Here is a 22,364-nt window from a genome sequence, read left to right as displayed (position 1 = left end):
GTAGGAGGAACTGGGAATAACTCCTGTCCCTTTCTACTTTGCAGATTTCAGGAAGGGGGCGGTAAGAGACCTCTGGTGGGGCTTGTAGGGAAGGCCCAAGTCAGGGCAGGAGGGGGGGGGGTGGTAATTTTGCTATTTTGATGGCTGTCAGTTGGTTTATTTGTTCACTTTCTACAATGAAAAGTCGATAGAAAAAAGAACAAATTTCAGAGGCGGTTTTAAACGAAACACAAGAGTTTTGTCACGGTTTTCATTTCGCTTAAAAACGAATGCTCATCCTTACTAGAAAATGCAGATGAAAGTAGGATTAAATGAAGTTTCGTGGATGTGCAGATTGCGAGCTGCGCTTTCTTCTAGCACAGGATGGCATTCATTTCTTGCATCAAAGCTGGCGAATCAAATCTTTCTTCCGCACATATGGTGGTGAGTCAAGGCAGGCTGGAAAAAGAAACGTTGTAGTGTGTGCGCTTGTGTTTTCTCTTTGAGAGAAACAATAACCAGTTTGGGGGGAACGGGGAGGAAATCCTTAAGCACGGATGAGACAAAGTGAGCATTAAAGAGAAAAATCCATCTAGTGATTAAGTATGAATTCATATCCCTCAGAAAAGCAAGCACAGCTGAGATGACATCAAACAAGGGGACATCCAATTGGCCTGGTGACAAATGGCTTCTGCATCCTAAGTTCTCCCACCATTTGATGCTGCTTGTTTTTGTAAAGTGGGTACATTCTTACTAGGCCTCCACAGAAGATAGAAAAGCATGACTTTTTTTTTTTGTGCTTTTTGCTTTGTGGGCTGAATTTAGCTCTTCTCAGAAAAACCTTAACTATGTTTGGATTGGCAGCTCCTGCTTTTTTGTCCGTCATTTCTGCTTCACCGCATACGAGGGTTTGTTTTGCGGCATTAAAATCCAGAAAGTGCTTGAACTCATGATAACTCCACCTTGCAAGTGGCCGAGCCTTTTGGAGGACTTCCAGCCTGAGCACCCGGCTCTGACTCCATCCAGAAAGTTCTTGTGGTAGGGCTCCTGTAATGAAAACCATTGAAAGCCAAAAAATACAGGAACATCAACTACTGGGTTCACCCTGAATGGGTTAGGGGTAGTGAAATGAGAAAAGTGTGTGGTACAGATATGCATTTGGGAAGGGGAGTGGTCCAGGACATGGAGCATGGGACTGACAGTCAGCGCTCCCGGCCTTCTAACCACTGGCACTCTGTATGACCTCGGGTTTGTAAAAACACTACTAGTAATTTGAATTTATGTTAGAGATGGTCTGAAAAAATTGTGACCACAGTTGTTTGCCCATAAACCAAGCATTCACCATAAGGAGGAGGAGAGGTATGAATATGCAGTCATTAATCATCATGATAATAAAATTCTTGAATTTAAGGGACTTAACAGCAAAGCACCTGATATGAACAGGCAAGCTTCATGAAAGCTTCAAAAGGAAGAGTAATAAAAGCACTTTTATTTTTATATTATGCAGTTACAGTAGGGTGTATAGAGACACAATCACTAATAATCACTTCAAATAAAGTTATTTAACTTCCCCAAAATTCAGTTTACCCAACTGTAAAGTGTTGGCCATGACAGTAAACACATTGGTCTTTCTCCCCTCTTGCTTTCAGAATCTGTGGGTATAAATCCATGTGAATATTCCAGATGTGTGTGTCTATGCTTGTTGGCTTTCCATGTCCCTGAAGCACTATCATTCTTGTTGAAATCCAGTTTAGAAGTGTTGTCTGTAAGTGCAGAATAACATTATATTGTGAGGCTATTTTTCTAGACACCGTGTAGGACATATTCCTTCCAAAACCCATTATCAATCTAACCACTAATCAATTTTGGATTTTTTTTTTTTTTTGTCAACACAAAGCAAAGGACTAAAAATCCCAGAATCCTATGTGATGGTAGCTTAAAAATGCTGAGCCTGCACCAGCATTTCCTAGTGGTTTGAAATGACTTGGCAGCACCCGTGTTTTTTAAGCATTTCAAATCAACAACCAGGATCGAAGAGGGGAAAGATGACTTAAAAATATGTTAAATGTTTGCCACAGAGACTGAGAGCAGATTTCATTTTTTAAGATTGAAGCTACAGACTGCCCTGCATGCGGAAACGTCAAAGTGCAAAGGTCTTCTAGGGAGAATAAAATGCAAGCTTAATTTTTTTTTTTTTTTTAATCCGTACCATGATTTAAAACATGTGTTTGTTGCTGCTGCGTACAGTAGGTGATTGGTATGAGAAAACAGAGATAGGAAGAAAGTTTTACTCATTTCCAGAGTACTTGCCAGCTTCATCTGACCTTTCGTTCCCTTAGCGCCAAGCTGTGAAACAATATAATGGAAAGGCCTATCAAACCTTCATGGTGAGGATCAGCTCAGGGTGGAATCTGAGAGTAACACTGGTTTGCTTGTTCTTTTTAAGCCTAATAACTATTAAATATATCACAGAGTACAGGATAAAAAGGGTTTCGTAGCTGTTTATTAAAACCAGTTGGAAAAATGTTATATCGTGGCTGGGGGTGGGGAGGCTGGGCTCGGACAAAATGTTTTTGGGTGTTGTTGTGTCATTTCGGATCCATGGCGTTTCTGTCGTTTCATTTCCCCGGTGGGAACCATTTCATTTGTTTGGTTTTAACACACACGTTTTTTGGGGGTTTTTTGGCCACATGAATGCTTTACTAATAATGCGCACTGCACCAATGCAAAAAGAAATCTCGTTAAAATGTTTTCTGTCATTTCGGATGGGAAACAACACCTAAAGATATTAAAAACAAAAACAAAATCATTAATGTTTTCACGTCATTGTAATATGACAACATGGCCCTGATCCTGACTGAGGTTTGTCATGTGTCCTACCTTCTTTCCATCACCCTGAAAAATACAAGTTCATGTGTCAGTATATATATACAGCCATTATCCTAAAATCATAACAATACATCCTCTGTTCTCAGAATTAAGGAACAAGCAAACTGCAACACTTCCTGATCCTAATTACTGGGCTAAAAGTTTGGATCCAGCTTTTAATTCTGGGATACAGTATATTCGTAAGAAAAGCCATCCTGAGCTAATTCCAGTTAATAGGCGGGCTTATGATCAATTGGATCTCGGACAGCAACATTCCAGAGTCATCCCTCCTGAGGATTAATGGTTCAGTCCTTTGCTTCCCTCCGCCCTCTTTATAGTATAAGCAAAGTCTGTACAGAGGGGCACAGGGGAATGGTGTCCCTCTAATCCAACAATGCAGTCTGCTGGCAAGGCTGAATATTTCAGACCCCCAGGGGGGAAAAAAAAAATTACATAAAATTAAAAACACCGCAGAAAGTACAGCACAGTTCCCTTTCCTACCCAATGAGTTTGCAAACTAGTTTCAAACCAGTTTTAGCCTGCAAAGTGAATTGTCCTCCGCATTCCTTCAGAGAATGCATTTAAAATTGGTTCGAAAACCTTTCCAAGGAAATGATGTTAAAGGTCCCAGCCAAGCACAGTCCTTAGCCCACAAAAAAAATCCCTGATGCCTTCCTTCGGGATAATATAACCTCAAATGTCTTTCCTCCTCAAACATCCAGCTCAGTGGCTTTTCCTCATAGGCTTTGCTTCTGCTTAATTACTCCGCTTAAGCATGTTATCCACCGCAGAAACACTGACTAATTAAAGAGAACACATGCAAGGTCTGTCGCCAGAATACAGGACCACGAACCAAGTGATCTGGACCCTTAGATGTGCAGGAAATAGGGTATGGGGGGGGCGGGGGGAGCAGAGAAGGATTTAGGATTTTGGCACCCCCTAGGCACTGTTCCGCTGTTGCCCCCCCCCCCCCCCCCCCCCCGAGGTTGAATAATAGGGAGCAGAAGGTCTCTGACACAGTCCCCTGGTTTCCTGCAGCAGCTCGGGGCAGATTCTGTGGGAGAAATTTAAAAATTCTGAAACGAAAACATTCCTATCTTTTATATTACATTACAAAAATAAATTCGTTTCACAGTAGGATCATTTATTCATTTATTTTTATTTGTGAAGGAAAGTGAGCGCAAGTATCAGTACAGGGAGGAGACCTCAGAGATGGGGGGGGGGGGAGGGAGAAAGGTCAGGAATGGGAGAGGAGAGTGCAAGAAGGAAGAGGACAAGGGTTGGGGAGGATGGGGGATGGGGAAGATTAGGAAACTGGGGCGGGGAAGAAGAGGGAGAGCGAGGCAGGTTCTTGGAGTGAGGAAGAGGAGGAGGGAATAGGAAGGGTTGGGGAGGGGGTTCCAGGATCTGGGGAGAAGGGAGAGGTAGGACGGGAGCTTCCAGGATTTGGGGGACAGAATCCAAGATCAGGGGGAGAGGGGATTTGAATTGCAGTGAGCGGGAGGAGAGGAGGGAGGTGTCTTAACCATGCTGCGGTCCTGCTTTCTCGCATCCCCTCTCTAGCATCCCACCCAATGTGACAGGCACCAGTCCCTTCTCTCTCACGCACATGAACACTGCCCCCCTACCCTTGCTCCCCTCTCTCTCTCACACAGAGACGTGCAGAGCGGCCCGATCCTCCTCTCATCCCCCAGCCTTTCTTCCCACCCTCCAATTATCTCTACTCTGCCCCTCCTAACCTCCACAAAATGACCCCTCTTTGCTCTGCCTGCTGCAGGCTCACTCCCTCTCCTCTCCTGTTCCTTGAACCCTGCCTGGGAGGGGAGGAGCTGGAGTAGGAGGCAGAGGGGCCGTTCTCTGCTGAGTGAGATTCAGCACTGCTGAAAGGCAGCAAATCTTCAATGGCCCCCAGCCCCCCCCAGATCTTTTCCACCCTAGGCACAGGCCTAGTGTGACTATTGATAAATCCAGGCCTTGGGGGGGGGGGGGGCAGTATTGTTACTCTAAGATGCAGAAGGCATTCGCTCAAGAGAACGGCAAAGCACGCAGTTTGTGATGGAGCATGCCAAATAAGGGGGGGGAGGGGGTGATTGTATCTGATAACCTCAAGGGTGATGGGGCAAGAGCCAAAGGAGGGCTAGGGTGCATAGAGCAAAATATAAAAGCAAAAAAACAAGACCGACGCCTTGGAAAGTACATTTATTGAATACAGTTTAGAAACCGTAATGCCCGATTCCGGATGAGTTTCGCCTTTTCGGCTGCATCAGGGCCTGAAAGAATTAACAATTAAATATTTATTAAACATATAATTAAAAAATATAATTAAAAAGTCATTCAAAGCAATATATTTAAAATAACTTACATGAAAATAAAAATTAGTGTATAAAAGCCATTCGGTAAAACAGAATATTAGATACACATATAAAATACCACAGTATGAAGAAGGGGACCAACATATCACATGCATTTGATAAGAACAGAGAAAAAAATTATACACCTCATATAAATTAAAAACAAAGAAAAGAGTAATCCAGAAAGCTCACATCCGTGGCTTCCCTAGACCGACTTCCGTCTTGTTTTTAGAGCGAAATATGAACACCAAAGAAAGGGAGGCGATAATGCCCCTGTGTGAATCGTTGGTGAGATCGCATCTGGGGTATCGCATCCATGTTAGAAGGCTGCACCTCCAAAAGGATATAAACAGAGTATATCTATCTGCCAAAGCGGAAAAGATCTGGAACTGTATGACCTGTGAGGAGTATATCCTAGAAGAGAGGAAAGAGAGGGCTAAGTGATAGGGACATTCAAATATTTCGCAGCTGTATACAGTCCACAAGAATCAGTGGAAAGGAAGTTTTAGGACATGGAAGGAGATAAAATCAGGAGTTATATTTGAAAATATCTCTTCACAGGATGTGGTGAAGGCAGATTTCGAGAAGACCCAGAGGATAGATGGGGGAAGCGAGGGTAGAGCCGAAGACCTGGCAGGGCCCACAGCACGGCAGTAGAACAGGGAACTGTGCAGACTGGACGGGCCCTGGCAGGCATCTGCCATCGTGCTGTGTTTTTATGGTTAAAGGATCACTTTTTTCAAACAGCCTAAGAACTGGAGGGAATTTGAGTTTTGTCTTTAAGGATTTTTTCTGACTTTCAAAAGGGCATGCCAGTTAATTGGGCTCTTTCATCCCCCCCCCTGTTCCCCAGTTGCCACACGCCAGTCACTCCTACGGCAAATTGGTTATGACTGGGAGGTTTCCACATTCCAGCTCGTTCCCAGATCCAGCGTATTTATGTGTTACCTGAATAAACTCCTTTAATCGGAAAACAAACGCCACCTGAAAGAGGGGGCATGAAAGAGCCTTTCATAGGCTGTTTTCAAAAGTAGTGCTTCATGGTTTCTTTGGATCCGACCTTACTTCCTCCACTAATGGTCTCTGGAGTACATTTACAGTTTGACTTTCTGGTCTATAAAGGTACCCAGCAGTAATGGGAGTGAATATGTTTCACATTGAACTCTAGCAGTAAAAAATAAAAGTCTTTAGACTGAAATCTGGGGAGTAAAATCAATGTAGCTATATATCAACTCAAAAGACAAGGCGTGGAAACTGTTCAGCAAGAAAGCTTTTTCCCCATTCTGGGACTATGGGGGAAAAAAGCTTTAGTAAATCAGGCCCTAAGTTTGTGCCTGAGGCTTACCCAAGGTCACAAGGAGAGTCGGAGGGGGGTAGCAGGACTTGAGCAGTGGTTTTGCGGATTCTCAGCCTGCGGCTCTAACCACTTGGCCACTCTAGATGGTCTTTATGGTCCTCCTTAGTTGCCTTCACATTCTATGCATGGCCAGAATATTTGGCACCTTAGATGAATCTTCGGTCATGCACCACCCTCCCCCAATTTACCTACAGCAGAGGTCTCCCTCCTATCAGTGACAGTGGCTCCAGCAAAGTGCTCCCTTATTTGAGGGTATTATCTCTTGCATAGCACCTGTCTGGGCTTCATGCTGGAGGTAGTTTGCCACCCCAAAATGTTGGCAGTCTAGGTGACTGCCTAGTTTGCTTAATGGAAGCACCGGCCCTGATTCAATGTTTCTGTGACAATGGTGATTATTTAACACAGAGTTGTAGATAATTGATAATTGAAACACTTAAAAACTGCCTTCAGATCTGCTATGCACTGTTGTCCATTTTTGTTCTTGTACTTTAAACTGCAAAACTACTTCAGTCTCAAAAATGTGTCCTTATTTGTAGCAGGAATGTCAGATTCTAAATTTGGCTTGTCGAGGTGGTACTTGTAGAGGTTCCTTGTGATGTAAGTCAATGGTGCTCAAACTGGTCCTTGCCACCCTACCCCCTTCCCAGCAGCTAGCCAGGTTTCCATGATACCCCTCATGCATATGCATGAGATATATTTGCATATATTGGAAGGGGTGCATGCAAATATCTCATGCACATTAATTAGGAATATCCTGACAATTTGACTGGCAGGGAGGGGGGTTCCTATTGGCCACTTTGAGTACCGTTGATGTAAGTCAATTAGTAGCCCCACAATTACTTTAACGTATGTAGCCCATCTTCTAATGGTTGCTATGAGGGCAGAGATCACACTCAGTACCAGGGCATAGTCCTGACATGGAGTCCCCAAATGGTGAGTAGAATAGACCTCCAGGGCCCAAGGCATAACATAAATGTCTCTTTCTATGGATTTATGTTCAAATCTTTAGTCTCTGGAGCAGAGATGGCCAATCACCAGGCTGGACACATGAACAGGGTATTCCAAAAATAAAAGTTTACTGTCAGCTTAATTCAATGGGAATTAATTGGCACCAGGGTCATTTTCTTCTTGCTACATCCATGATCGCTGCAATAAATAAAATCCACCTGGATCTGTAGTCTTTGCGTAGGGTTCCCCTGTGAGTGGAACATCAGGCTGTCCTGGGTGCAGTGGAATGGGTTCTCCTGTCCCTCACAGATCTCCCCTTCCCAATATCTGTGCGCCATTGATTGTCTCTGAAGTCTCCTTTCCTGTTTCTCCTTGCCAGAAACTGCTGTGGGGAGTCTTAGGTTTCTTCTACTCTCTCCTCCCAATGGTATTCTTCCATTCTCCTAACCTTCTCCTAGAAGTCACTGAGATCCTTCAGAATGAAACATCCAAAATTAATGCAAAAAAGAGAAAAAAACCCAACTCTTCCTCTTTCCCTCTTCTCTCTCACAGGTAGAAAGAGTGGACAGAAAACTTCCTCCTGTATAAAATCACTAATATCCACTTGCTAAACACTGGGTAGGGTCAGAAGACGTGGTTTTCTCACTTCCTCATCTACTCAGCACAGGGTTGTAGGCAATACCAGATAAGGATAGGGGAACAAAAAAAAAAAAAATCCAGCTCCAAACCAAAAATGCCAAACTGATTCTAGGGGGGGTCACCTGCTAATATACAGGCAGGAAGCTACCATTGCAGCAATGTCCACTTGGGGTACTGTGACAAGACAGTACATCCCTCTAATCCATACTGCTTGGTCATAACACTAGGCTAGAATCGTTTGTAGAGATCCCAGGGGATCTGTACATGTATAAATGCCGGACTAGCAGTGTAGTAAGAGCTTTGAAAACCTTCCCATATGTAAACAGATTATTATTCTTATTTATCTTTTAAAAGTCTTATATCCTGCCTCTTCCAAAAAGCTGATCCAGTGAAGGTCTCAATAAAACATACATAAAATCATAAGACTGATGCAAACGATGTAAATAATCAAATATTAAAGTTGCTATTCTAACTGAAAAGCTTCGTTACTCTAAAGTTATGCAAAGACCCCTTTTTCTTTTTCATGCATAACAGGATCTGCGCTATGTAAAACATGAAAGCTCAAGTGAAGATAATTTGAGAGAATAGAGGGCAGATAGGACGATAACACTACTTCTGGTCATTACGGGTGTACTGCATGTTTGTAGCCATTTCTACACCAATGAAACAATTCCTTCTCAGCCCAAGATTTGCTGATCAGTTTAAGTCCTTGAATCTAAACCGGGCCTGGGGAGTGCCTTCATAGCCCCGCCCCAGAACGTAATGAGTCCCAGCCGCGGTGACACCTAGTGGCCAGATGTGGTCTGTGGCTTCTGGCTGACTACGGTTTCTGTGACGACTGGGCCAGTTGGGAAGGGGTGGGGTAGGGCTTGTAAAATGGGGGAAATGTCCAGGTAATTGTGAATGAAGTTTCAGGGTGCCGTTGGCCGGAAAATGCAGGCGGAAGACCGTTGGAGCAGGAGAAAAATATAGGGTAAAAATAAAGAAATCCCTGAATAAGTACTTTATCTTAGAATCTACTTCATGATTGATTATCCTACCCTCCCCCTACAGACTTGTTCCCTCATGCCTGGGTTGATTATTCATTGTATGTTTGTTTATGCTGTATGGTAATGCATTATAAATAATAATGATGTAGGGTTGTTCCATCCCTCACAAAAGATTTCAGTCTCTTTTGCCTCCATTACCTTGTGAGGTCTTGAACTAATTTGTGAAAAAAATAAAGGGCCAGATTTCAGTATCCTGTGAGACAGAGGCTTTAATGAAAAGCGGAAAGAAGTGACAGCTTTAGGTTTCCTGTAGGTCGTCCTCCGAAATGGAAAACTCCCAGTGCTGATTGACTTGTTTGGCAGAGAGCGATAAGCCAAGCAATGGGGCTTCAGGCCAAGGCAGGGACTGTGACTCTTCCAGCAGGGAATTTGTTCACATCTGGGTCTTCATGTCTATAGCTTTCTGGTCATCTGGCCTTCCTGGTGCTCTCGGGGAATAAAAGTCATCTCTAACAATAAAATACCATGCTGATGAAACAGACGGCTCTTCTTCCATGAGCGTGTCATAGCCAACATTGTTGTCCATAAACTAAAAAGTGTTCAGTATTCAGAGTTTAGACACAGTAGTCTGTGTCCTTATCATTATAGTAAAAATGACTCAATTGGAACAAGATAAACAGATGTATTATCAAACAAATTCAGAACAAATTGAGTAATTTTATTGGTTGAGGTCATGATTGCATCTATTTATTTCATTTTATTTTTTTTACAATTTATATTCTGTCTTTCGAAAAGTTCACTCAAGGCGCACTGGCATATATATATATAACCCATGCATATGATATACGTGTGTTTTATAAAATATGCATATCTCTACCATGCAACATACATGTGTATGTAGGCTTAGGTGTGAGTACATGCAATGCAATGCACTAAGCACACGGACTTTTCTTACATATTTAAAAAAATTGGGGCGGATTTTAAGAGCCCTGCTCGCCTAAATCCGCCTAAATCCGGGCGGATTTAGGTGAGCAGGGCCCTGTGCGCCGGTGCGCCTATTTTACATAGGCCTACCGGCGCGCGCAGAGCCCCGGGACTCGCGTAAGTCCCGGGGTTTTCAGAGGGGGCGTGTCGGGGGCAGGCCCGATCCACGAGGCGTTTTCGGGGCGTGTCGGGAGCGTTTCGGGGGCGGGCCCGGGGGCGTGCTTACGGCCCGGGGCGGTCCGGGTGCGTAGCCGCGCCCTCCGGACCCGCCCCCAGGTTGCATCCCAGCGCGCTAGCAGCCCGCTGGCGCGCGGGGATTTACGTCTCCCTCCGGGAGGCGTAAATTCCCCGACAAAGGTAAGGGTGGGGTTTAGACAGGGCCGGGCGGGTGGGTTAGGTAGGGGAAGGGAGGGGAAGGTGAGGGGAGGGCAAAAGAAAGTTCCCTTCAAGGCCGCTCCGATTTCGGAGCGGCCTCGGAGGGAACGGAGGTAGGCTGTGCGGCTCGGCGCGCGCAGGCTATACGGAATCGATAGCCTTGCGCGCGCCGATCCCGGATTTTAGCGGCTACGCGCAGCTATGCGCGTATCTACTAAAATCCCGCATACTTTTGTTTGCGCCTGGAGCGCCAACAAAAGTACACGAACGCGCCGTGTTTGGAAATCTACCCCATTGGGGCGGATTTTAAGAGCCCTGCTCGCCTAAATCCGCCTAAATTCGGGCGGATTTAGGCGAGCAGGGCCCTGCGCGCCGGTGCGCCTATTTTACATAGGCGCACCGGCGCGCGCAGAGCCCCGGGACTCGCGTAAGTCCCGGGGTTTTCAGAGGGGGCGTGTTGGGGGCATGTCGGGGGCGGGCCCGATCCGCGCGGCGTTTTCGGGGCGTGTCGGGAGCGGGCCCGGTGGCGTGGTTACGGCCCGGGGCGGTCCGGGGGCGTGGCCGCGCCCTCCAGACCCACCCCCAGGTCGTGTCCCGGCGCGCGGGGATTTACGTCTCCCTCCAGGAGGCATAAATCCCCCGACAAAGGTAAGGGTGGGGTTTAGACAGGGCCGGGCGGGTGGGTTAGGTAGGGGAAGGGAGGGGAAGGTGAGGGGAGGGCAAAAGAAAGTTCCCTTCAAGGCCGCTCCGATTTCGCAGCGGCCTCGGAGGGAACGGAGGTAGGCTGCGCAGCTCGGCGCGCGCAGGCTATACGGAATCGATAGCCTTGCGCGCGCCAATCCCGGATTTTAGCGGCTACGCGCGTATCTACTAAAATCCCGCGTACTTTTGTTTGCGCCTGGAGCGCCAACAAAAGTACACAAACGCGCCGTGTTTGTAAATCTACCCCTATATGCACATATATTTTACACGCAAAAACAAAAGTAGGACTCACATATATCAAGATTTACATGCGTATTTTAAAATATGCGCACATCAAGGAAATTACCAGTTTTCCCAACTAGTCCTCCAGTTTTCCCAGTCCTTCTCCAGGTCATCAAGACCCTCCTGGTCCTGCAACATGAACTCCCTAAACCAAAAGGGCCTGATACTTCACTTTCAATGCATAACCAGCATGGCTCTCCGCTTCAACGGCAGGAGAGAGGAAAAACAACCAATAGGGGCTGTATGACATAGTCTGGGTAAAGGGAATAAACATGGGTGTAGCTTGCTTATTGCAGCGGTTACTACCCCTACTACCCCTAACTAATCAAGCTAGGTATTTCACTTGGATGCAGCTCCATCACTGCTCTCTACATTAATGGTGGGGGTGGAAGGGAAATAGAACCAAGAGTTAAGAGAAAAAGTTAAGTATGAGAGAAAAAAATGTGTGAAGCTTGCTGGGCAGACTAGATGGGCCATTTGGTCTTCTTCTGCCATCATTTCTATGTTTCTATGTTTCTATGTTTCACCCAGAACCCTACCCAGCCAATAGTGCACAATAAGCATGTTTAATATCACTTATGCTTGATAATTAGCAGGTGTAAAATTACACAAGTAAGTTGGCAAATCTACCTGTGGGTCTTTTAAAATAGTATAGTAACATAGTAATGATGGCAAAAAAAGACAAAATGGTCCATTCAGTCTGCCCAGCAATGTTCTTATGGTAGTAACTGCCGCTCCATGCAGGTTACCCCCAGGTGTTCTGTTAAGGATAGTAACTGCCGCTCCGTGCAGGTTACCCCTATGGGCTCTGTTAAGGATAGTAACTGCCGCTCCATGCAGGTTACCCCTATGGGCTCTGTTAAGGATAGTAACTGCCGCTCCGTGCAGGTTACCCCTATGGGCTCTGTTAAGGATAGTAACTGCCGCTCCATGCAGGTTACCCCCATGTGTTAAGGGCAGTAACTGCCGCTCCGTGCAGGTTACCCCTATGGGTTCTGTTAAGGACAGTAACTGCCGCTCCGTGCAGGTTATCTCCATGTTATCTGTTAAGGGTAGTAACTGCCGCTCCATGCAGGTTACCCCTATGGGCTCTGTTAAGGATAGTAACTGCCGCTCCATGCAGGTTACCCCCATGTGTTAAGGGCAGTAACTGCCGCTCCGTGCAGGTTACCCCTATGGGTTCTGTTAAGGATAGTAACTGCCGCTCCGTGCAGGTTATCTCCATGTTATCTGTTAAGGGTAGTAACTGCCGCTCCGTGCAGGTTACCCCCATGTGTTCTGTTAAGGATAGTAACTGCCGCTCCGTGCAGGTTACCCCTATGGGCTCTGTTAAGGATAGTAACTGCCGCTCCATGCAAGTTACCCCTATGGGCTCTGTTAAGGATAGTAACTGCCGCTCCATGCAGGTTACCCCTATGGGCTCTGTTAAGGATAGTAACTGCCGCTCCATGCAGGTTACCCCCATGTGTTAAGGGCAGTAACTGCCGCTCCGTGCAGGTTACCCCTATGGGTTCTGTTAAGGATAGTAACTGCCGCTCCGTGCAGGTTATCTCCATGTTATCTGTTAAGGGTAGTAACTGCCGCTCCGTGCAGGTTACCCCCATGTGTTCTGTTAAGGATAGTAACTGCCGCTCCGTGCAGGTTACCCCTATGGGCTCTGTTAAGGATAGTAACTGCCGCTCCATGCAAGTTACCCCTATGGGCTCTGTTAAGGATAGTAACTGCCGCTCCATGCAGGTTACCCCCATGTGTTCTGTTAAGGGCAGTAACTGCCGCTCCGTGCAGGTTACCCCTATGGGTTCTGTTAAGGATAGTAACTGCCACTCCGTGCAGGTTACCTCCATGTGTTTCTGTTAAGGGTAGCAACTGCCGCTCCGTGCAGGTTACCCCCCATGTTTTCTGTTAAGGGTAGTAACTGCCACTCCATGCAGGTTACCCCATGTGTTCTGTTAAGGGTAGTAACTGCCGCTCCATGCAGGTTACCTCCATGTGTTCTGTTAAGGGTATTAACTGCCGCTCCATGCAGGTTACCCCATGTGTTTCTGTTAAGGGTATTAACTGCCGCTCCATCTGGTTACCATCAAGCCTTAAGGGTAGTAATATTTACAATCTAAACAAAGCAGCTGTCAAACCCATAACAAAATCATTGCAACATTTTTATGGGGTGAGCAGCCTTCTTGATAACTCAGACAATGAATGTGCTTTGCTTTTGGACTTGGCCATGGAAGTAGTCCTGTGCTTTTTCCTTATTGTCTGCATATTATTATTCTGGACCGTAAAAGTCAGGGCCCAGTGTTGGCTGCTGTCTGAATCCAAGTCCCCCTTTTTCCCCCACTGTCCAAGCGGAGAGCAATGTTGCAGTTGCGAGAAAAACATCAAAGCTAATGCCTTCTGCTAAGGGTAATAACTGCCGCACCATGCAGGTTACCCCCATACATCCATTTCCAATCTCTAGCCTATAGAGATCCGCAGTTTTTATCCTATGCCCTTTTGAATTCATTTACTGTTTTCGTCCTCACCACCTCTTCCAAAAGGGCATTCCAGGCATCCGTGAAGAAATATTTCTTGATGCTGGTTCTGAGTTGTCCCTCAGGAGACAACTCATGACCATCTATGATATATGAAGCTAATGGACCTGGTTTTCGAAAGCATTTACATGCTTAAAGCTGGGTTTACATGTGTAAATACACTATACCCATATAAGGGGCTTTTGAACATTATTATGATAGATTATTCCATTTACATGCATAACTTCTTTGAAAATTCACCTGAAAGAGTGCAAATGTATATTTTGTTAATCCATAATAATAGTTACCAGCACACTCCTGATCATTTCTGATGAAATCTTTCTCCACGGACTTACTCCTGCAAAATTCCTTGTGCCATCCTCTACCGATGGCTCCTGTTTTTTTCTGTGCTACACAAAACCTGGTTTCAGTAGGAAGACAAACCTTAATCTTGTTGTTGAACTCATTGGGGTACATTTAAAAAACAGCGCGAGCGCGTACCTTTGTTCGCACAGCCGGCGCGAACAAAGGTACGCCGGATTTTAAAAGATACGCGCGGCTAGCTGCGCAAAATTGGCAGCCTGCGCGCGGCTTGGCGCGCACAGGCTGCCTCCGTTCCCTCCGAGGCCGCTCCGATTTCGGAGCGGCCTCGGAGGGAACTTTTTTTTTGTCCCCCCCACCTTTCCCTCCCTTCCCTTATCTAACCACCCCCCCCGACCCTACCTAAATCCCCCCCCCCCCCACCTTGTTCGATGGAGTTACACATGCTGGCTGGCCAGGCCCCGACACAGGCCGCTGTCGGGGAACTCAGCCACCCCCCCGGACTGCCCCGGACTGCAGACACGCCCCCGGCACGCCCCCGTACCACAGACACGCCCCCGGCACGCCCCCGTACCACAGACACGCCCCCACGGACCGCCCATTTTAGCAAGCCCCGGGACTTACGCTCGTCCCGGGGGTTTGCGCGTGCCGGCGGCCAATGCAAAATAGGCGCGCCGGCGTACCAGTGCCGGATTTACGCGCGCAGGGCTTTTAAAATCTACCCCATTGTGAAGGAGATATGAGTGTCTCCTCATTCCCTTGATTTTTTCCTCCTTAGCCCAAGATTCATCCTTCCCTTCTTGCCTCTGTATGGTAATTTTATCCTGATCTATTAAAGTGTAGCAACACATTGTGTTTTACCATATTTTATTTAGAAATCCTACAAAAGACTGAAGCTTATCTTTTGACAGAAGCTACTTAAGATAGAATTTGTATTAGCATTTCTAAGCTAGTTATAAATATGAAGCCCCTAGAGATCACTTTGTCAGTAGGCATCACAAATGCCTGCAAATGACAAACACCTTTCCTATCCAGTTCAAAAACAAAAAAAATTCCATCTGTGGCTTAATTAATTCCATTAGCTTTTTTAAGGGTAAATTATATCATGTATTTTTGAGCACAAGACTAATTAAACTATAGGTAATAGAGATGTGCATTTGTTTGAAACAAATGGGTAAAATGCAATAAATGAGACCATTTTCATTTCTTTTGTGGACCCCCAAAATGAATGGAGAGTGCCCATGAATTAAACAAAACCTTTGGTTTCATTCGTATATGTTTCCCATTCAAGTAATGGCCATTGATAAGTGCTCTAAGACTGGCAAGTATAGCAACCAAGAAATTCATGATTCAGGTAGTAGCCAGGACAGGAGAAGAGGGAAGTAGAGGACAAATCAAGGTGCAGCTGCCCTGCTCCTGACAATACATCTTGGGGGTCTTGCTACCACTCAGCCTTGCTGCCATACCCCAGACACTACACATTAGGGGTTTTAATGCTTTGCTGCTGTACCACCTATACTACACTTGTGGGTCTCCCTTCCACACTGTCTCATTGCCAAGTCCCTGGTGCTATTCCTGGGGGTCTTGCTGACCCTTTGACTTGCTGTTATGCCTCTTATGCTACTCCTTTGAGCTCCTGCTGCCTCTCTTCCTTGCTGCTTTACCTCTGATGCTACACCTTGAGGGATGTGTTGCCACTCTGCCTTGCTGAAATCCATGTCTCTGAGGTTACACTTTGGGAATTTATTTTTTTTTAATTCTTTATTTATCAATTTTCTAAATACACAATTCCAAAACTTATTGCATACTCTGAAATAACAATGATTGATTAATGCAATATCTTAATATAATATTTATACATACATAAATAAACATAATGTATTAACCTCTCCATTTATTTATCAGTCATCTTGGGAATCTTGTTGCCTCTCTTCCTTGCTGCTATACCTTTCTGCTACACCTTCAGGGTTTTGGTGCCACTCTGCCTTGCTGCTATACCACTTAACCTACACCTTAGGGGTGTTTCTGACCCTAAAGCCTTGCATCAATAACACAGACTTTACACCTTGGGAGTCTTTCTGCCTTGCTGCCCTACCCCAGATTCTACACCTAGGATATTCTTGCCACAATGGGAGGCTGATTTGCAGTTCTCATGGTGCTCTGGGGGACTTCATGCCACTCTTTGTGCTATTTTATCCCTCTGTCAGAGCCTGGGGTAATTTATGTACCTTTGTTGCTTTGTTTCCCCTTGAAGGTGCTTTAGAATGTTCATACTAGAGATGTGAATCGGAACCAGAATCGGTTCCGACTTCACTCCCGATTCACATCTCTAGTTCATACTACTGTTGGTGCCACTTTGCGCCTTTCATGCTACCTTTGGGAGTTTACTGGGTGCTACTGTTAGTGATGCCTTTTTTTTTTTTTTTTTTTTAATTTTATGGTGTTTTTGACACTCTTGCTGCTGCTTTGCTCCTCTGATTGTGTCTTGGAGAACTCCTGCCACTTCTGGTTCTCTTATACCCTTTTACGGTGCTTTAAGCCAGGAGTGCCAAAACCGGTCCTACGGGCCCCCCAGCCTGTTGGGTTTTCAGGATATCCCTAATGAATATGCATGAGAAATAGTTGTATACACAGGAGATAGTACTTGCAAATAAATCTCATGCATATTGATTAGAGAGAACCTGAAAACCCGACTGGCTGGGAGGCTCATAGGACCAGTTTCAGCACCCCTGCATACACCCAGCCTTTGGCACCAAGACAGGCATGAAAGAGTTAGGTTTAGAGATCTTGGTTTGGAAATCCATGTTCACATTAAAAAAATGTGAATTTGAAAACAAATGCAATGATTTACCCAAAAAAAAAAAAAAATGTCTAGGGTTTCATTTTCTGAAATGACATCATTACACATAACCAAAGCAACCACAGTATATGACTCCCTTTATGGTTGCCACAACCATTTCCGTCCAAAGTATGAACGGTATTTCTGCTAACTGTAGTCTACTGTGCTCTTTGAATTGTTATCTCAATAAGCTTCTCTTGCCCCTTATTTTTAATTGTGCATATGAATTGTAAAGTGATCGCATTATTCAAGTATATTTAGAGTTGTAATGTGGGAGAAGGCTGGAAAGTGCTGGTTGACTTCATACTGAATTAAGAGTTTAGCATCCAAGCAGGAGCCTGATTTCTGTGGGTGCTGGTGTGGGTGTAGGTATCCCTGGGATTAGAGGTTACTGGAATGACGTTGCCTACTGCCAGTTACTCACTTCCAGCACTTTTTTTATTTTGGGGGCTATTTAACCCATTGATTGCCCCCATCAAATTATTCCAGAGCAGGCTTGCTGTATATGAAGGCAGTCGGTTTGCAGTTCCTTTTCATCAGTTATTAACACTCAGGCAAGGAATAGCACACAGAGGTTATCAGGTTATCCCAGGTCACAGTATTCAGGTCTCGGTACTTGGCATCACTTCAGTTTCTCATGAAGCACTCTGGAGTGTATGGATTGGGTGGGATAATATATACCGGCTTTCTTCACACCAACCAAAAGCATTCACACGCCGCTTACCTCTCCCTGAATTATGGACCCTCAGCAAGATCCCTAATTGAAGGGATAAAGCTTCTTAATCATTTAGCCCCAGTGGTGCATAATATCTGCTCTCCTAATAGCCTTGCATAGACCATTGGCCAGCCAAAGAGGTTTGAGAATCTCTCCAGATTTACTTTGCTAGCAATTATGAGATTTGTGGTAACACAAATCTACACGTTTGTCCCTAAATGTTCTATCAGTTCCACCCAGAATTAATCTTTGTGAATATTTGCTCATCTCAATGTGTGAGTCGCCTTCTACAGGCTCTTCTTCTCCAGCGGCACCTGATAGAGGGAGTCATTTATGAAAGCAGCTGAACTCAGCGCAGAATATGAGAAGTGCACTTTTCAAGGCAAACTCGCTCCATGTTTCTTAATAATCATGAACAGGTGAAAGTGTCAAAATTTGCTTTGCTTTTTATATCAAGAGAAATTACCATTACTCGCCACAATGCATCTGGTGTCTGCACCACTGCACTGAGCAGCATTTGCAAAATATTGTATATGTACAATAGATGGGGGTGGGAACTCAGGTTGCGAGAGATAAAGACGTTCTCTTCTCTGAAACTGCATTAACGCACAAATTTCTCTTTCATTATGCTATTGTGCTGCCTCAGAGAAATAAAATGTTAAAAACGCTATTCCACAGCCCTAGGAAGCATTTTCTAACACACAGGCAGATACAGTACAGCGCACTCTGGCGGAGCGCACTGTTAACCCGCGTTTGGACGCAAGTGTTAATAACTGATGAAAAGGAACTGCAAACCCACTGCCTTCATATACGCTAGCTTTACCCCTTACTCAGTTATTCCCGCGCGATTATTAGTTATTCCCACGCAATTCAGTAAGTAAAAGGTGCAGCCAAGCCGTACATTTTACTTTCAGAAATTAGCGCCTACCCAAATGTAGGCGTTAATTTCTGATGGCACCGAGAAAGTGCACAGGAAAGCAGTAAAAACTGCTTTTCTGTACACCCTCCGACTTAATATCATGGCGATATTAAGTTGGAGGTCCCAAAAGTTAAAAATAATTAAAAAAATTTTTTTAAATCGGCTCGCAAGTTGAAAACCGGACGCTCAATTTTGCCGGCGTCGGTTCTCAAATCCGCTGACAGCCTCGGGTTCGGAAACCGGCCGCCAGCAAAATTGAGCGTTGGCTGTCAAACTCGCTGACAGCCGCCACTCCTGTCAAACAAAAGGCGCTAGGGACGCGCTAGTGTCCCTAGCGCCTCTTTTTGCCGTGGGCCCTAATTTGAATATTTTGTTTTATTGAATCGCACGCACAGGAGAGCGGGTGCTCACCCGCTCTCCCGCAAATTTTACTGATTCAGCCTGACAATGAATGCAAAGTCTGCAGAATTTGCAATTCCGCTGTGCATTGTAGCAAATATCACAGCTAATATAGTGTGTTTACTGTAGTAAAAAGTGCCATTCTAATTACTGTGCTAACTGTGAGAAAGCTATAAACTGTAGTAATGTGCTATTTTTAAAAAGTAAAACGTCAGTATTATTTCCTGTGAGACATGAGTGCATATCTAACTTGGCCATTATATTGTTTTGGACTGGGCAGTTTCCTCCTACTCCCTTGAGCAATCAACTCAAAGGGAACCAGGGACAGGATCTGGCACCAGGAGCCTTCATTCGCAAATGCCTGGGGATTTTTCCCCTCACACACCATCCCGGCTCCTATTTCATATCCCCTCTCAAATTACAATAGTCCAGGCATTGTCATGCACCGGGGCTCCTTCTGAAATCTTGCAGTTGTGGCCGGCCAATAGGAGTCACCTTTGTATGAGGATCCTGCTTCGCCCCCCGCCCCCCCCAACACACACATATACCCTCCCCCCACCCCTTCCCTCCTGCCCCATGGGCTATGAATGTTGCCTCCGATGGCATCCCTGATCCAGGCTGATCTGAAGAGCAGAAGACCAGAGCCAGGAATCAGAGCTCGGTCCCTCCTCATGGGAGTACAGACTGAGCAGTACCACTGTGGCGCTGGGCCAGCCTGGCTGTTACGATATAGATCTGAGAAGGATTAGGGACATTGAAGTAAAACAGCTATGGATGTGATATTTGCAAAGAAAGCCATTTGGAATGCAGGTTTGGACAATTACCGACTCCAGACATGCTAGTATAGATTTAAGGATATAATCTATTTGTTCCCTCATGTGGAAGAATCTAAAGATAAATTTAGAACACAGTTTGGCATTATGGAAAGTTTAGTTTGAGCTGTATAAGTGGCATATGTGGGCTTCTATGAATGCAGATATTAAATTTGACATATGTGCCGAAAGCATATAATTTGGAAAAAAAAAATGCTGATTATAGCTAGTAAAAAAAAAAAAAAAAAAAAGGAAAGGAGTTAAAACTCGCTTTTCTATGGATTTTCTAGCAGTTTCCAACTGACCTTACTGAGAATTACCTCATTCTTACTGGATCAAAAAAGATACACTGGAACTAGAAAAGGCACAGAGAAGGGCAACCAAAATGATAAAGGGGATGGAACGGCTCCCCTATGAGGAAAGGCTGAAGAGGTTAGGGCTGTTCAGCTTGGAGAAGAGACGACTGAGGGGGAATATGATAGAGGTCTTTAAAATCATGAATGGAGTGGAAGGGAACAGTTATTCACCTTTTCAAATACTACCAGGACTTGGGGACACTCCATAAAGCTAATAGCACATTTAAACAATTTATTTATTTATTTATTATTTTATTTTTAATTTTTATATACCGAGGTTCTTATAGAGACTACAAATCACTCCGGTTTACATATAACAATAAACTGCCCAACAGAGATAAGGGGCTTTACATAGAACAGTGGCACATATGTAACAATATAACTGGATGACAATATAACAAAATGATAATAAATATTATCAGAGAAATAAATCAGAGAAAGCATTTTTTTCACTCATCATACAGACTGTGGAATTTGTTGCTAGGGAATGTCGTAAAAGCAATTAGTGTAATTGAGTATAATAAGGGTTTGGGCAGACTCCAAGTCCATAAACCATTATTAATTAGCCAGGTAGACTTGAGAAAGCCAGCCACTGCTTACACCTAGTTACGAGCAAGGAGGAGTGGATCTATTCTTTGGGATCCTGCTGGGTACTTGTGACTTGGATTGGCCACTGTGTCGGAGACAGGATACTGGGCTTGATGGACCTTAGGTCTGCCCCAGTATGGTAAGACATATGTTCTTATGGTCATTTTCAATAAGGTAGGTTCAAGCCCCCAGTTGCCACCTTGATAGACCCAATTAGTCATCTTTTTACGGACATTATTGTGCTCCCAGGCAGATGGGTGGAATGAATCTCTGCCATGGCATTTTCACCTCTGGTCGACAAGCACTAAGAAAGCTTATTCTAAATTCAGTCAAAGGATCCAGCCCAAAAGGTTGATAAGATGGCCCACTCTTTGTCTTGTTTCTCATGTAGTACAAAAGGTGGCTTCTTCCAGCACAGCCATCTTAGGCTCTCAGCTCAGAAAGGACGGGAAGTAAATGTTAACAATTTGTGTTTTCCTGGCAAAGTCCTTGCAAATTACCCTCGGTCCAGAAGTAGTACAGTAATTGCAGATAAACTTGCGGGCATGTCTGAACAGATTGTGTTACACGCCATGCGAGGAAACTGCAGGCTAGCAAAGAGTTTGTTTCCAGAAGAGGATTTTTTTTTCACTGCTTATTCATGTCACATAATAAAAGAGCTGTTTTTCTTTTTATAAAGGGCTCCATTTTATCTTGTGGAGAACTACGCTCTGCTGCCCATCAACTGCCAATGATGGCTACCTCTCAATTTGTGGATTCGGCCGCAGTCCACAACAGAGAGTAAAAATAGGTGTGGACCTAACCTGCACCACCATTATTTTTAGCAGAGCTTCTGGGAAATCAGAAGGAAGCTGAGAACAGGCATGATTCATCTTGCACAAATGAGCCCAGATTAAAAGCAAATGCGACCCCCACAGCGAAACAATTCTGTCCCACACATCCCATTGACCACAGTAGCAGGTCTGCATTGCTCAGAAGGTGGTGAGACTGGATCTCCCATCCTGGAAATGAGCATTTCCAGCTGGGGTGCCAGGTCTCATTTGTGCCCCATCCTTTGTGGGATCTCTGCAAGGAGTGGGGCATCTGTTGAAGATTTGTCTGTGCAATGAAACAACATATTTATTTTCTAAATAAAATTTGGTAGCACAGTACTCACCTAAATGTTCATCAGAGGGCAGTACAAAATAACTCCCCTCAACAATAAACTCCATAAAATCATTTATATGCAATCTCAAGTCATAAGAACATAAGAACATAAGAAATTGCCATGCTGGGTCAGACCAAGGGTCCATCAAGCCCAGCATCCTGTTTCCAACAGAGGCCAAAACCAGGCCACAAGAACCTGGCAATTACCCAAACACCAAGACGATCTCATGCTACTCATGCAATTAATAGCAGTGGCTATTCCCTAAGTAAACTTGATTAATAGCCGTT

This window comes from Rhinatrema bivittatum, chromosome 7 (assembly GCF_901001135.1).
Source record: "Rhinatrema bivittatum chromosome 7, aRhiBiv1.1, whole genome shotgun sequence".
Taxonomy (NCBI): Eukaryota; Metazoa; Chordata; class Amphibia; order Gymnophiona; family Rhinatrematidae; genus Rhinatrema; species Rhinatrema bivittatum.
Note: the sequence above shows the minus strand (reverse complement) of the source record.